This window comes from Myotis nattereri (assembly GCF_964212035.1).
Source record: "Myotis nattereri genome assembly, chromosome: 6".
In the NCBI taxonomy this organism is placed as follows: Eukaryota; Metazoa; Chordata; class Mammalia; order Chiroptera; family Vespertilionidae; genus Myotis; species Myotis nattereri.
This window is the reverse complement of record NC_138081.1, coordinates 81,596,740-81,612,505: the sequence shown is the minus strand read 5'-3', so window position 1 is coordinate 81,612,505 and position 15,766 is coordinate 81,596,740. Positions and strand designations below refer to the sequence as shown.

General features: G+C 37.1%; 1 protein-coding gene across 7 annotated transcripts in view; it reads right to left on the bottom strand.

The window, feature by feature from the left end:
* Positions 1–15,766, bottom strand: part of PTPRK (protein tyrosine phosphatase receptor type K) — a 484,221-nt gene that overhangs the window by 361,703 nt on the left and 106,752 nt on the right. The gene's annotated exons all lie outside the window — the stretch shown is intronic.

Below are 15,766 nucleotides of genomic sequence, written 5' to 3'. Positions count from 1 at the left end.
AAGTCTTATCAAGTTCCTCGCTTTGAAAGAATACATTGAAATCTACTTATGAGACAGAAGGAAGCTAGGCAGATAGGGGTGGGACCATGGGAAAGGAGGTACAACTGGCAATCCAACTAGATGGAGTTACTGAGGCACCCCACAGAGCGGGAAAGGAAGGGACATATGCCAGAGGCATGGACTTTAAAATGGATGGGTATTGCTAAGACAGGCAGGCTGCAAATAACCAATCACAAGGCAGTAATGTGTATAAACCAATCAAAAGGATATTGCTAAGGCCACATTCTTTGAAAAGACCAATTAGGAGCTAGCAAGACTACCCACCCACTAAATTAAAAGGCACATACTTCCTCTTGCTCTCTTTCTCTCTTCTCCCCTGCACGCTTGGTTCCTGGCTAACCTTGGTTTCAGAGTGGGGTGCCCATGTGGCTTATGGCTTATGGCCATGTGAGCCTCCACACACGGACTATTAGGCTTCTATTAGCTTGGACACTAAACTACTCCCGACTGTAATGTGGAAAGGGAGCTCTGGACACTGGCCTGCTCCCGGAACCCCAGCTGCACCTTTTCCAGGACTGGCTTCTCCCAATAAACTTTGGTTCCATTAATCGTTTTTGTCCTCGACTTCATTCATCTATTTTCGGACTCAACAAGACCCACTTTTTTTGGTATCACTTATAATAGCAAATGAAACAATTAAAGCTTTATAGAGTCTAAAATTATTCAACATTTTATTTAGATTACTTTTATACACAATGATGACAATAGGAGGGGGGAAACTGAAGCATGAAACCAATCCTATTAGCCAATAATCACACCCACCACTTCCGCTTCATTTAATAACTGCTTTTTTAAATGGAGGTAGCTTTTCCCCTTTACATGAGTCATTTTTCCTGGCTTTATTTTCAGGGAAAATTTTATGACAGAGAGATTAATTACATTTGCTTTTCCAGCCTATATATATATATATATATATACACATACAACTCAACATATTTTGTTTATTCAAATCATGAAAATAAGAACTGGCCTATATGTCTAATCATGAAAGAAAATGGATTAGTACTAATGAAAATCCAGCAGCGGGTTTAATGAGGGAATCCAATAACCTGTCTCCTTTCAAGTAGCTTATTTGTTTAGTTTCCATGGGGAATCTTTATGAAGGAACTCAGTGAATTCTGTGACCAAACAGGAGGCAAAGGGGTGGTAAACTGCGGTCCTATAAATTCTCAGTAAACAAGGAATTCATTTTCCTCATCAAAAGTTTGTCAATTTGAATATGAAAAAAAGTTAAGGGCCCTTACTAATGAGAGAAACAAGGCAGCATCCCAAGCAATGAAGGCAAGATAGGAGATGTCCAGAAGGCAATTGGCCCCAAGAACCTTTTTCAAAGTAGAATATGGATGTGGGTATCCTTGACTCACTCTTATAAACTACATCAACTCTTACAGGGGTCCTCAAACTTTTTAAACAGGGGGCCAGTTCACTGTCCCTCAGACCGTTGGAGGGCCGGACTATACTTTAAAAAAAACTATGAACAAATTCCTATGCACACTGCACATATCTTATTTTGAAGTAAAAAAACAAAACGGGAACAAATACAATATTTGTATTTGCATGTGGCCTGCGGGCCGTAGTTTGAGGACCCCTGCTTTAAAACAACTAAACTTCAGCAGCTTGATAAGCGTAATACTCTCCTTTAAATATGCTTAAAATAGCCTTTTTATAAAATGCTCTCATAAAAAAATAATGCATTTTTAATTTAAAATCAATCAATGAAAAGAAGTTGCTAGGAAATGCATCTTTACATAGCAAGGAAAAGTTATTTTCAAAACATAATTTGCTATCAACCCCAAAATGACTCATAGCTTTGTCACACATGCCTTGAGGGCCCCCACTGCCCTTTATAATGGTGAGTGCCCTCTGTATGTAAATTTAAACTACCAGTGGAACCTACATTGGCTCATTTGAAAGACAAATGGCCTTAATTGCTGTCCTTCATAGCCACTGTTAATTTTAGACTCCAGGTTCTGAAAAGCAATACCTAGGAGTAGCTGTGCAAAAAAAGTGGGTCAACCCCAACAGTTTGTTGAGCATCACTGCCTAATCAGTCAAGAATCTTGGAAATACCTCCTGGTCCACTTGACTTCAGTGTTAAGAACACTTTTAATTTAAAATACATTATAATCTAAGAGGTACCAAATATCCGTACACCACATATAGAGCATCTCAATAAATCTTTAGTAAAAGGTTTTTTTATATCTTTTTTGTAAAGTATTTTATACTATTTTGTACATTGTATTAATGCAATGTACTAGATGACATAATCCAAGCCATATTTTTAAAAATAATTATAATAAAAGTAATAATAACAATTCCAGCAGTCATATACAGTTTAAAGAGGAATTGGGGGGGGGGGCGGGATACGGAGGGAGGCAGAGAATTTTATTCAACTTTACAATAGATATGACATACTATATCTTGAGCTGATTTAATTATACACAATCCCTGTTCACCATTTAAGGCCCACTAGAAAGCCTAGATATAAAGTCTTTTATAATAAATACATAATATTCTATATACATGTTACTGAGTTCAAGACAACTCTATGTGTAGTATTATAATCTATTTAAGAGAAATGCCTTAGCAGGGTTCTATTCATGAATAGAAACATAACTCGTGAATTTCACAGTTTCACCGAGCTAAATGGAAGAAGAAGAAAAGAAGACAATACTGAAATGATGTTCAAGAAATTTAGTTAGGCAGAGGGGATGAAAATCGAGCAAGGAAACATGTTACATTCTCAGTTGTTGTATTTGCTAATGGTGATAAGACCATAGCAAGTACCTGCAAATCATGTCAGGGAATGGTGACAAGTTCCTGGACTCTTAGAGGATAATTACTGCTGAACAGCCATTTCACAGCTTGCTAATCCCTCTGTTGGCGTCCACTAGAGCAAGCCATTTACAAGGCTTTGCAAGCTACTTACCTAAAAATAAAAATCAAGCCAATTTGGACTTGCCAGAATTTCTGTCCATTCCTAAACCCTCACTGAAATACTAGGTACTCCCCCCCTCAAAAAAAAAAAACAAAAAACTATCCCTAACCCAAACATTATATGACCTAAACATCTAGCATTTCCAGAGACTCTTGACTGCTTATTTAAACAGCTGGTAGTGGCTCTGTGAGAGGGTGTGAAAACAGAGACCCTTTCTGCAGAATCACAGCAGAATGGATGCAAAACTCAAATCCCTTCTGAAGTCAAGCTTCTCAATAAAATGCAGGGTCGGGTTGATTGAGAACAGAGCTGAACTGGAAAAAAAAATAAAAAGTCAATGGGGTCCTGGACAGCTCTGAACATTTTATGAAGGAGAATTTTTTTCTAATCCATTGTACTAGGATCTTCCACATTCTCATCTGACCAGTCTTAACTTTCTGGTTGAGTATAACAGCAAGAACTAGACAGTTCTACACTATCTGTAAAGAACATACTTTGTTCAACTAAAGATATAGACAATATTTCTTTTTATTTTTTTAATTACGTGGAATATAGTTTTAAAAAGTAAGAAGAAAGTCTTGGACAAAATGGGTTGGCAAAAATAACAGCACAGCTGTTTTATGACCCTCAGAAATGGTCAAATTAAATTTTGCAATTGTGAATTAAGATGGGATACACAAATTTGCTCACTTAAGTGATCATCAACTTTGGAAAAAAACCTTTTCTCTATTAAGGATGCAAAGAAAGATTAATCATGTCACATCAGGACACATGCATACTGAATTAAACTAACTTTGAAAAGGTCAGCTTTATCTATGCTAACCCAAAATCATAATATAAATTTACTGGTATAATCCCTAAAACTCATTACAAAGAAGCCAACACATTTGAAAAAAAAAAATCAAAAGAACAACAAAAAAAACTTATTACAGTTCAAAAGAACAAAAAGAAATTTATTACTGAATATCTTAAATGTAATTCCATTTATAATCTGAGTTCATATAGTCTATGACCAGAAAAAGAGACTACTGGAAAAAGTGTAAAAATTGGTGCTTTTAAATAAAGTTCATATTTCATCTGAAATCTTCTGGGATATCTTAGTGTGTATGTATATGTAATTTTTGTTTCCTTTCAACTCTAAACTTCTGAGAACACTGTAAGTACAAAATAAAAACTGTCATACTGTGATCAATGGTTGTGTAGTTTATATCTGCTCTAAGGATGGGTAACACTTTTACTCAATTTAAGTATTAAAATTCAAAAAAGAAGAAATATCCCAAGTAGATGCAAAGGCCTAATGCCTTTGAGAGCATGGTCTGAGTCATTGGTCATAATACATTGCTCTGGTTCAATACCAAAGTGGAACAACTGAAGAAAAATAACAAAATTTATGAATCAGAATTCCTTAAAAGATAATCATGTCAAATCCAGAAAAAGTCCCTTTGCCCTGCTTGTAGTTAATTAGTATGTGAAAATATTATGTGAGCTAGTTCCTTCATAAAGGAAAGGAATTGAAACACATTTGTAGAAATCTAAACCTATCATTTAATGATACAAAGGACTCTTAATGATGAGAGAAGAACTCATTTCAAACACACCCACAAATTATCTAACTGTTCATCCGAAGAATTCCATTTCCAGCCAAGAATATATATTTAATATATATAATCCAAGATTATTTAGCTTGTAAGACTTCTATTGAAATTGTCTATGAGTCAAAGCAAATGCTATACTCCAACTGACCAAACAGTCTTCCTTTCATAGGACTGAATTAACCAGAATGGAATAAGTCCAATTTCACTCCCCTCTATCTCTGCTGAGAAATGAGATTAAAATCTCCTATATTTCAATTAATAAGATCTAAGGAATTTTAAGGAACTGGTACACACCACTACTTAGATCAGCGGTTCTCAACCTGTGGGTCGCAACCCCTTTGGAGGTCGAACGACCATTCCATAGGGGTTGCCTAAGACCATCGGAAAACACATATATAATTACATATTGTTTTTGTGACTAATCACTATGCTCTAATTATTTTCAGTTTGTAACAATGAAAATACATCCTGCATATCAGATATTTACATTACGATTCATAGCAGTAGCAAAATTACAGCTATGAAGTAGCAACGAAAATAATTTTATGGTTGGGGGTCACCACAACATGAGGAACTGTATTAAAGGGTCACGGCATTAGGAAGGTTGAGAATCACTGACTTAGATGGTAGAAGAAAGACAGTGTTTGTAGACGCAGCCCGGAGTGATGACTAAGTACATACATAGCTTTGCTATTTTGCTGCTTGGAGCTTCTATTTCCTCCCCAGGAAAATCAAGATAATAATAGACACAGTACAGTGGTATGAGGATTAGAGATAATACTTGTAAAGACCCTAACACTCAACAAGTTTGATTTTAAAGCACCCTTTTTGTCATGCTCCATTCTTTACAGTTGATTCTGTATATATGCTATACAAGTGAAACCCCATACACATATTAAACCACAAAAGCCTAAATGAGAAAAAAACTTAAGGCTTCCATTTAACTTATCCAGAAAAACTAAATAGAATTTCCATAAAGGCAATATTACCATATTACCATAATCAGGATTCCCTGAACACTCACATCAGATATGCTTTCAGTTAGAAAAACACCTTCGTTTAGATCAGAGGTCAGCAAACTTTATCAGCAGAAAGCCAGTTAATAATATTTTAGGTTTTGTAGGCCATACCATTTCTGTTGCAACTACCTACCAGTCACTGTAGCAAGAAAAGAGCCACAGACAATACCTAACAAAGGGGTATGGCTATATTCAAATAAAACTTTTATTTACCAAAACAGGTGGCAGGCTGGCTTTGGCCTGTGGGCCATAGCTCACCAACCCCTGATTTAGATCACTGGGATATTAAGTATTCTGAAAATTATGGGTTGTGCACAGTCTGGTTAAAAGCTTACAGCCAAGGATCTTTGATTTCTGCCGCATCTCTATATTACTCAATTTTCTTTCCTATATATCAATCAACATGAGAAGCAATAGCCACAGCCAGGAAGCTGACATAGCCTCTGACTTACAATAATATGCCTGAAACTAAATCAGATTGCCTGGCTGGAGAGAGGGATCAGTAAAAAGGGAGAATATGAGGGAGCTAAAGACACTTTTAAGGTCCGCTCATATAGGCTTCAAACTTTTAAGACCACAAAGAGTAATATATTTAACACTGTGTCCCAGCATATACATGGCATCCATGCACGCAAATATTTACATACATAGTGTGTAGGAACACAGGAATACATTATTCACTCAGTTGGAGGAGGTCATTAAGAGGACATGGCCACTGGCAGACCCAAGACCTGGACCCAGGCAATTGGATCCCCTCCCATGTCCTAGGAATAGATGTTCCACCCACTGAAGCAGCCTTCAGAGAGAAAGGTGTTGTTGAGACCATCTGAATGGTATTCATGACTGAACGCTGTTAAGGACTCTATATAAACCGTTAGGATGCCGGCTGGCAGGCAGGTGTGAGGATCTACCCATCTTGTGACCACCCACGGCAGGCGTCATAAGGAAGTTCTCCTGCTTGTTAAAACTGCCATCTACCAACCCCAGTGGTCTGCCTCTTTGTTAGGTCTCTCCTCACCCTCCATGTACAGAGGCCAGTTTCGAATTTTACCTAGGGCATTCCCAAGGTTACAAACCCACAACTCAATCATTTATTTTCTTCTTCTATACGTCACAAGTCCAGAGTTCTTTCTATAACTAAAATAAAATGGAGAGTAGTTGTGTGAATCAGGAAAGTAAATATTTACAAAAAGAAATAGAAAAAGCTAGCAATTCCCTGTCTGAAACACATGTAAGCATATGTCCATCATGGGAGGGGACCCAGAAGACAGGTGTGAGCAATCCAAGTCTCCGTACCTACCTTTCAGGCCTCTGGCACAAGCTGAAGTCCCAAAAGAAGCCTGTGAGGCCTGGTGAGCCCTGATACTGTGTATGTGACTTCACCTAACCTCATTACGGAGTTAATGATTGATTACATGCCAAACAGCCATAGAAATGATTTCACAGATGAAAAGTGGTATATTAAAATATAAAAGGAACTACTCATGAAAAGTATCTCACCAGGTTCACAGAACAAGAAAATATCAGAGCCAGGACCTGGATCCAGGCACAGTGCGTTCTTTACTCTTAACCATCACCCAGGTAACGAAATGGTAGTGCCTCATCCACTGAGGATAAACTGTAGTAAACTTTGAACCACATGGCAGTCTGTCAGGCCTGATGCCACAGACAGCAGAGGGTCTTTAACAGAGAGAGCAATAAAAGCCTCACTGATTAACTAGTGATGTCAGCAAATAATTTTATTTAAATAGGTAGACAAGGCTGAGAATTTGTATGATCACAACACTGTCCTGTCACTCTTGCTTGACAACCTTTAAAATTCACCTAGTCTCCCCTGAAACAAGTATGAACAAGTGCCTTTTCTAGCTTTAAAACATCACAATAAATTAAAAGCAATTTTGTTCGGGCAATTTTTGCAGTAGCCCTCACATTAATCCTAGGATAAGAAACTAAGTGCTTCTCCAAAGATCATTAGTGTATTTACCCAAGTGTCTTTTCCTATTTTTTATCCTTTTATCTAGTCCAGTAAAATCTCATCTTTTTTTGCTTAGTGTTAGAGAAAACCATTGGACAAAGTAATTGAAAGTAAATGTACTGAAAAATAAAATTCCCAACTAAAACCATATTTACATTTTGGAAAAATTGGAAATCACCCAGGCTCACATTTAAACATTTCTTTGTTTTGCTTTGTTTCTTGTGGAGGGATTCCTGATGGGCTCTACTTCACCCATATCAGACACATTCTGGCTAATTTCAACTCAAGCATGATGGGTAAGGGATCATGTTTCATTTATGAAGAGAGTTCTGTTAAATGCTGAAGCCATGTAAAAGGGAATTCCATAACTCAACCTCCTAGACCTAGAGGAAGGGCAAAGATCTGCTTTGAGGCTTTGAATTTAAAGTTTTATATCAGATTGGCAAAGGAAACTTAAATGTACTTGGCTACATTTTAAGAAGGTCAACAATTCAAACATTTTTGTAAGACTTTGAAATACACTTCAAGGAAATGATAATTAACTAAATTATATTCTTAAAAGTAAAGAATTATGGTTCTTTCTGCCATTTTCTTTATAAAATAAACTAGATATCATTATTTCCATCAATAGATAACTACTGCTATGAACACATTAATTAGTTCTCACTCCACGCACCATTGAAACAAACAGTTTGGCCTGGTCCACAGCTAACAAGCCACTCACACAAACACAAGAAAATCGTTTACGCTGACATTGAGTGATGTCAGAAACCTTGTTGTCAGGGACCTTTGCCCTTTTTCTCATAAAGGAAGTATTCTAGGCTTTAACCACAGGTTTAGTGAGTCTTATTATATAGCCTTTGAAAGTGTCAACTTCTTAGCAAGTCAGTGCTGAATCCTGACTCACAATAACTTTCTCTTCTCAAAGTTCCTTGCTCTAGAGAGTACATATATGTTTACCACTTAGTGGAACTGCCACATAAAATAAAGATTTCTCAAGCAATGAAAATCACTGCTATACAATGACATTTAAATGACATGTAAGTCAATGGCCATTCTGACCTAATGGAGAGTCCTAATTGAGAGAACTGGTGAATAAGGTTTTACATGGGGCCTCACCAAGATTCAGGTCTGACTGTATGTTTATTTTCTCATCTCTAACCCAACAGAAAAAAAACAAAACACACACACACACACACACACACACACACACACAAAGACACACCAATTTGGCTTCATTTCCATCTCTGCTTCTACCTACTACCACAATATCCAATGATATTAAATCTAAGTGCTCTGTATTTAAGTCATCATTAAGTTAGGATTTTAGTTAAGAAAACATTTAGGTGAGTCTTATTATTGTTTTATATTTACATGGGATTTTTAAAGAAATATAACCAGTAATTTGAAGAATTAGAAAAGGGAAAATAAGCTTACAACAATACCCCAACATACCTAGGCCTTTGTAAAAAGATAAAGCTATATGATTACAAATTCAGTTATATGCTAGAAATTCATGCTACCACAGACCCCCACCCCCTGCCGCCCCCACCTCCCCGTAGGACTCCTAAAATGAAAACCACTATAAATCAACTATTTCTACATGATAAAAATATTTTAAAGATGGTGACTCTGGCCGAAACCGGTTTGGCTCAGTGGACAGAGCGTCAGCCTGCGGACTGAAAGGTCCCAGGTTCGCTTCCGGTCAAGGGCATGTACCTTGGTTGTGGGCACATTCCCAGTGGGAGATGTGCAGGAGGCAGCTGATCAATGTTTCTCTCATCGATGTTTCTAACTCTCTATCTCTCTCCCTTCCTCTCTGTAAAAAATCAATAAAATATATATATATATAAAAAAGATGGTGACTCTGCCTACATAAGAATTTCATACAAAATTCAAAAATATGAAATATGTTTTAGTGCAGAAAACAGCCCTGGGCTTGGAAAAATAACTTAATTGAGGCAGAAGTTATTGTTTCTTTGCTGCAAACTCCACACAGATCAGGGGCTCATGGTTCCCAAGAATAGTAAGCATAAAACTATATAAAGACTTGAAATATCTTTGTCTCATCAAATATTGATGATTGAGCTGAAGCATTATAAGCCATGTATTTAACAGTCTTATTTTAATATCCTCTGCAGTTCTTGCTCTAAAGCAGCGCTTCTCAACCTGTGGGTCTTGACCCTTTGGGGGTCGAATGACCCTTTTACAGGGGTCGCCTAAACACATCCTGCATATCAGATATGTACACTACGATTCATAACAGTAGCAAAATTACAGTTATGAAGTAGCAATGAAAATAATTTTATGTTTGGGGGTCACCACAACATGAGGAACTGTATTAAAGGGTCGCGGCATTAGGAAGGTTGAGAACCACTGCAAAGCATAATGACCAACTTTATACCTATCAAGCTGTACAGTTTACTGATAAAAACAAACAAATTTCTTCAGAATGAAATATAAAAACCTGGATTTTTTTTTAATCCACTCCCAAAGATATCTTTTAATTGATTTTTTTAGAGAGCGGAAGAGAAAGGGAGAGAGAAACATGGATATGAGAGAGACACATCACTTGGTTGCCTCCAGCACATGCCCTGACCTGGGGCCTGGGATTGAGCCTGCAGCCGAGGTACGTACCCTTGATCAGAATCAAACCCAGAATCCTTCAGTCCTCAGGTTGACACTATCCATTGAGCCAAACTGGCTAGGGCAAACCTGGAAATTTTTAATTTCAAATATGAGGGGTGAGAAGCTGACAAATAAGGTTTGAATAATAGATGAAAAGTAGTAGCAGTATGAGTTAGCGTTTGAAGTCTGGTATCTGCTGTGCAGTAAGACAGCTTTCCTGCCTTCTCACCTCAAGCGTAGCTTAGATTTTGGAACTTTCAAATCTCTAAAAATAGATAAAATAAAAAACATTATTACCATGTGGCGCTGACAAGGCCATCCTGGCAAATAATTAGTAAAAAACAAATTGTCCTAATTAACGCCCCAATAATCCTAAGAAAAATCTGTCATCCCAGCTATTTAAGTAAAAGCAAATTGAAACAAAAGTGAGGAGTTCTGTCTGTATCACTTGTAAAACTTAGAAGGATTAATAATATCCAGTGTTGATCATAGGTGGGATGACAATAGGAGAGCAACTGCCACTTGCTTTTTTGGAGAGCAATCTGGTTTTATTTATCAAAGTTTTAATACACTTGCCTTTTCATCCAGCAATTACACTTCTGGAATTCTACCCTACATAAATATTAACATATTTGCATTCCTGAGTCCGATAAATACAAGCGAGGGCTACCAACCCTTCAATAAAACAAAAACAAATTATTGTAGGTCTTTTCAATGACACCCAAAGACAATAGGACTACCTTTTCAAGCTTGAAGGGCACTTATAGCAAAATTGCTTGCAAAACAATCACAAATGTTGGGTTAATGACTGCTGGTTATAACAGTTAACTCACATGGAGAACCTAACCAATTAGGGAAGATGAAAACAACACATATTTTAAGGGGTGAGGTAGAATCTAGCAATTATTTGGCAAATGCTGAGACAATAAAAAAGGTCCACAGATATTATAAAGGTAAAGAAATGTTGAATCAAGTGCACAAATGGAGGGAGGAATGTGTCATAGGAGATCAATGACATAAAAGTATCCTTCTTCCCCAGCCACTAATCCTTTCAACTAGGTATTTCAGCAGATTGAGAAAATAAACAAAGGAAACTACTTATGAGAAGTAACATTTTAATAAACCATTCAAGATAAGATTAATTACACCAACACCATTGTAAGTCAGCCAAAAACAAAGTTATCTAAAGAATGACTTTGAGCATAACTTCCTAGTACTGTACTGACATAAAATACCATAGCTTAGCTCCTTTTCACTTGTCACTTCAGTAACTTCAGGCCTCATCTGAAGGTACAACCAGAATGCAAAGGCATAACAGAGAACCAAACATGTCAAAAACATTTCTGATGCTACTTCATCTGCAGCAAAGGATGCATTTATAACATTGTCAGAGAATGTACTAGTATACATATACATATTTCCATATGAAATGCTTGAATATATTTCCATGGTCATGATGTGACTATGCAGCTACTACTCATAACATTATTTAATACATTTTTCTAATAACTGATATTAGTGAAAGAAAAATCTATTCCTAGAAGTAGAATTTTTAATAGATGGATTACAATTCAATCAACCAGTGCAATCACATGTTAAACTTATTAGGAGAAATAGGAAAATATCTTCCAACTTCAAGTCCCTTCCTCTTATCTCTCAATTTTGTGTTTAATTTTAGTCTACAGTTTGGATGTTCACAAAGAGCTTACTTAGATCAAGATAATGAATAGAATAGAGGAAGCAGAGATGAAGAAACCAAGACATGAAAATTATGGTACAGAGCAAGTAATCAGCTGATATTCCAAGTAGTTGTAGTTGATGAAGATTCTTTCAGAACAAGTTACTTTACAGAGTGGATAGTGTCAGGAAGAAAGGATATTGGGTTAGAGAAAACAGGAGGTAGAGACCCGGAGGAATGAAAGCCTCTGCTGGAAAAACAGACAGAAGATAACTGGGGAGAGAAAGGGGGGAGCTGTGCTAAAGATTAAAACTAGCAGCTTAAAGAGTCCAAAGGGGTCAAGGACGGGGATAGAGAGACCTCTAAGGTGAGACCTAGATGGACATGATAGTTGAGGTTTGTGACCTACTCAATCTAAGCAGCATAATACAGGTATAATAGGTGGACCACTCATGTTACCATGAATTGTGTAAACTTGTCTCCCTTGAAGAACTGCCTGTATATACACAGAAGGATTTTAGATAAAAAAGAGGCACTCAGATTCTTGTTCAATAGGTTTTTAACTCCAACCTGGTTAAGGAATCCCACATCTAAAAGGAAATGTGTAAGGTTAGGAACCTTCTCCCTGCTGTGATCACATCTACAAGCAAATATCCTCACAAGATCAGAATCATCCTTTTTGAAGATTATGTAGTCTACCCACAACCCACCCCTCAGTAATCTCCAAACAGCACTGACTATGTTTCATATAAGAATTTGCTTTTCATGTATTCAAAGCATCCTGTAAAATAGACAAAGACTTATTTTTGTTGTGGAGATATTAGCAATAATATGGTGATGTTTTTGAGAAAAATTATTTCTACCAAAACATTAAAAGTGATTAAAAGTTAGTGACAGTCATGTGGCCCTGAATCAGCTTGCAGCAATGTCTACAAAATGTACTCTTAAAAAGGAATACCTATGATTTCTTTAAAGACCACAAATGTTCAATGAGTGAAAGGTGATTGAATCTGACTCCATGGCATTAATTACACTGCCAAAGGTGAAGTGAGAATTCTGAGTCAAAAAATAAAATTTGTGGTAGTATAAAACACTGGTCTAGAATCACAGGGGAAGAGAAATGCAGGGTAAGTAATTGAAGGCAGGAGAGTTGACTTCCTGCCCAACACTAACTTGGCTGAGCTCTCAGTGGTAAAACTCTTTTTCCCAGCCTTAAATTTATAATCACAATAACAACCAAAGACTCCCAAGAAAGCCAAATGAACACACTCCTCCTCTTAAACATTTAAGATACAAAGTAAATCTTTCCAAGAACCCAGAATGCCAGACATACAGTATTTTTTTTTTCAAATCTCGATGTTACCATGGAGAAAAGTCAGATCTAAACCAGTCAACAGTACTGTATACATTATGCACCAGAATATATAAACATGTATTTTCATACAGAGAAAGGAGGTTTTAAAAAAAATAATTTCATCCCTGAATCGAGAGCAATTTATTTCGATCCTATGATCAAACCTATTCTCTACACATTGACAGCATCAAGTAACAACAAAATACAAAATGCACGATTTGGTATGCAGTTTTGCGATTACAATCTTTAGATGCATTAGAATTCACAAACAATAGTTAGGAAGGCTTTGTGGATCTCAAAGGAGATTAATGAAACTATTTGATTAGAATACAAAGTGTAAAGCCAACCGTTCTTTTTTAAATGTTTTTATTGATTTCAGAGTGGAAGGAGGAGGGAGGGAGGAAGGAAGGGAGAGAATCATTGATTAGCTGCCTCCTGCACACCCCCCTACTAGGCGATCAAGCCCGAAACCCAGGCATGTGCCCTGACTGGGAATTGAAACATGACCTCCTGGTCTACAACCACTGAGCTAAATTGGCCATATCCAACAGTTATTTTTAAGATACAAAAAAATATGTAAAACTATTCATAAGGCCCAGTATATACTAAATAAACATTAGTTGTTTTTATTTTTCATTTTTAAAATCACATATATTCCCATTAACCTTCATGTGAAGTAATTCATTTAATCGTCACAACAGGAACCTATGGGTACTACTATTATGTCCATTTTTTTTAGATGAAGAAACTAAAGGTAAGCTTTTTACCTCAACTTAAGATATTTATTCAAAGTCACCTTGCTGGCAAAGGTACCAACCCAGGATCTAAATCCAAGCATAGCTGGTATTTCTAAACCATTTTTAATTGGATGAAACTAAGCACTTCAAAGGAAAGAGTAGCATCAAACTTGAGGAGAAAGCCAACAGGAAAGCCAGGTATTACCAAGTCAAATATGTAGACTAAACAAGCAGCCGCAAACCATAAGCCAGATACCACGGGTTTTCCTACAAACGCAGAAAAGATCTCTGGAGAAAGAAGATACATTTTTGTGCAAAGTATGGCCAACTACAAGAGTTCCCTTGGGAAAAGCAGATTTCATGTTCCAAACACTGCCGTGTAGTCAAGTAATGGCTCCCTCTTGGCCCAAGAATTTCATACACTTCTCAAGCCAGTGAATGTTAAGTGAGCTACTGGCACCAGTTCTATTTCACTTCTTTCTCCCTGTTTCTTCCTTGGAGAAGGGGAGGAGGCCCAGTCCCATTTCAGCAGCTGTGACTCAGCTGTCTACATGCCTATACCAGGAATTTGGACATCCCTTCAGAGATACCATTTACAAGTGAGAAATGGTTGGGAGAGCAAGGATGCGTGCCTCTCTCAGTGAGCATCTCTTGCGTAATCAATATTTTTAACCCAGTTTATTTCAACATCTACAACCCAAACATTTCCTCAGTAGTAGAGGGCATTTAATTAACTTGAACTAGCTATTTGAGGATGCTGACTGTATTTAAGCCCGCCTACAGATCTCTAAAGCAGAACAAGGCAGTGACATTCTAACCTGACTCCAACCGAGTTCAAAACGATTCCATAAAGAAAGAGAAGTACAGTATCAAGGGTATCTGTCAAGTGTCTATCCACATGGAATGCTGTTCAGACTAGTGCATAAAAGGACATTCTTTTGCCCCTTATCTCAATGAAGTCCACCCTAATTTTCTGGGGAAATGCAGGGCTACACTTGCTCTGAAGATGCATTTATTGAGGATGAAGGAATTTGAAAATGTCAGGAGATGCAAAAGATCATCCAGCTCATCAAGAACCATTCTCCACCCAGCATAGGAATGTCCACTAGAGTCTCAGGACAGATGGCCTCTCTGCAGCTGCTTGGATATTTTCATGCTCTTCATCTTAAGGCACGACCTGGGTGGTGTCAATGGTATTTCTCCATGATGGCTTTGATATCACTTGACAGTTCAGATGGAATGACTTTAGATCTTCCCAAAGACTGCACCCTATTGAGTGTAATACAACCACTAGAATTCAGAATTGGAAAGGACTTTGAGGATTATTTAAGCACAGGTGACTTTTTGTGTTAAGCTAGACCACAATCTAGGTTTATTAAGTAGGAGGTGTATAGGTACATATATTGTGAAACATGCCTATAATGATCACAATGAGAACTGCCCTTCCATGCTGAGCCAACTTTTCAAAACAAAAGCTTCATGTCTACTGACTTTTTATCCAAACTGATGTCTACTTCTTAAATTTTCTCTTCCATCCTATTTAATTGACCTTAAAAACCCTGTTGTTGGTTTTTAAAGACTAATAAAAGTTAATAGGTCACTAAAAGAAGCAGAAACTATAGTACTGGGGTTCTGAGGTCTCATGGGTTACAACTTGGAAAGAGAAAAACAATACTGGATTCATTCAGCCTTTAAGAGGGATTGTATAGAGAAAGAAATTCTTTGGGACGTGTCCCCAAAATTCTAAGGCTATTCACATTAAATGTACTTATAATATTAAGT